Source organism: Fukomys damarensis, unplaced genomic scaffold, assembly GCF_012274545.1.
Source record: "Fukomys damarensis isolate Sample0158 unplaced genomic scaffold, DMR_v1.0_HiC HiC_scaffold_35, whole genome shotgun sequence".
Taxonomy (NCBI): Eukaryota; Metazoa; Chordata; class Mammalia; order Rodentia; family Bathyergidae; genus Fukomys; species Fukomys damarensis.
In genome coordinates, this window is record NW_022900947.1 from 41,135,001 (window position 1) to 41,137,014 (window position 2,014).

General features: G+C 38.0%; 1 non-coding gene across 1 annotated transcript; it reads right to left on the minus strand.

The window, feature by feature from the left end:
- Window positions 1–1,259: 1,259 nt before the first annotated feature.
- Window positions 1,260–1,372, minus strand: LOC117284265. Its single transcript, XR_004515354.1, has one exon. It is a non-coding gene; the product is annotated as a small nucleolar RNA SNORA24 (small nucleolar RNA).
- Between the last annotated feature and the right edge of the window lie 642 nt (window positions 1,373–2,014).

The window sequence follows — 2,014 nt, forward strand, 5'->3', positions numbered from 1 at the left end:
ATTTAAAAAGTTTAAATGTAATGGACTCAAAATATTAACTTTATTTTCATAGGTAATTTGTACCTTTCAAGTGAATTTGTCTTTCTTGACTATTATTTAGCACAGTTCATCAATTCTCAGTTTTTCAAGAACATTCCGTGAGAGTTTCTCTGTGTGTTTCTTTCTCCCTTTTCTACGCACTTCCTCCAGCAGCAAGTAGTGGGTGGTGCAGGATGCAGATGGAGCACGAGATGGTTGAAACCTCTGGATTGCTTCTTCCTGCATATGACCTGGACATGTCTTCCCCTTTTGGGGTCCAGAGACTGAGAATGTAGATTCCCACTTTTTTGTTTTGTTTTGTTTTTTTTAGTACTGGGGATCAAACTCAGGACCTCGTGCTTGTGAGGCAGGCGGTGGAACCACTGAGCCAAATACCAGCCCACCCACTTACTTTTACATGTTCGTTTGATTTTTTTTTTTTTCAATTCATCCATCAGGGACACTGAGTTCAAACCTCTGAGAATACCTAAACATGCTTTGGCATCTACTTAGAAGTCTCTCTGTCCTTCTCCAAATTGCTTTACTTTTTAAAAGTTATTTTACAACAGTTTGGTGACAGAAAAATTAAACAGAAAGTAGAGAGTGATCTTGTGTACCCCTACTGTATGTACCCTCTCGCCCTCCCCAACCCCAGCCCTCCTCACTATCAGTATCCTTGCACCAGAATAGTACAGTCGCTACGGTTGAACCTACATGGGCACATCATTATCATCCGGAGTCCATCATGTATCAGGGCTCTTTCTTGAACATTCTATGGGTGACATGTACTGACCATTACAGTATCACTGCCTTAAAAGTCCTCTGTGCTTCACCTATTCATCCCTTCCTCCCCAACCCCTGACAACCACTGATTTTAAAAAAAAAATCTCCCTAATTTTGTTCCCACACAAATCAAACAGTTTATTTAATCATGCTAAGGAAGAACCTTAAATACCAATTGCCAAAAAAAAAAAAAAAAATTCAGCCCTACACTGATAATGCCTTGACAGTTTTCACAACAGTCTTCAAAACACCCATTCCCCAACTGAGAGTTTGAAGTTTGGTGATCCACTCCAAGATGCTGTGTACGACTTCACGCATTATCGCTTTGGATTTCTTGATATCTTATCATGTTTTCCATCACCTATTGACAATTAATTCAGCTTCTTAGAAACATTTGAATAATAGTTTAGGAAAGTTTTCCCAATCACTTGCCATCTTCTAGGTTTTCAACAGTAAAAACATGTTACTTGTGCAAGTCGGAATCTAACACCAATTAAATGTTGACAGTTTTGCCAATAAACAAAAATATGCCATGGCTGACAAATGTCCCAAAGACATGAGATCCCTAGGGATGTTCACTCTGCCTTTTGCAGAATCCCACATAATTGAAAATATACTCTATGGTATCTTTTAAGATTTGAATATTTCATTTAGTGATATGTACTTAAGATACTTCTTTCTTGTGGCTTAAAAGCTCATTTCTCGTTAGTGCCGAATGGTCGTCCATTGTATGGATGCACCCACAGTTCACTAATCCACTCACAGAGGACATCTTGGTTGCTTCCAACAATAATTATCTGTCTACAGGTTTCTTTGTAGACATACATTTTCAACTCATTTGGGTAAATATCAATGGTAAAAATATGTTTAGTCTTGTAAGAAACCATCAAGTCATCTTCCAAAGACAATGGCTGTACCGATTTTGCACTCCCACAGCATAAAGGGAGGGTCACACCCTCAGCAGCATTTGGTGTTATTGTGTGTTGGGCTTTGGCCTTGCTAATAGATGTGCAGTGGCATCTCATTGTTGTAATTTTCAATTCCCTAAGGACACATGACGATGATCATTACTCTTTTAATTTTCTCATTTCATTTTTGTGGCTTTTGGTTTGTCTTACATACTCCTGTTGCCCATCCATTGTAAAAGTAATATTTACTTCCTAGAGAAACCATGAATGAAACAAAAATTTTAAATATAGAATCTAGATTTAGA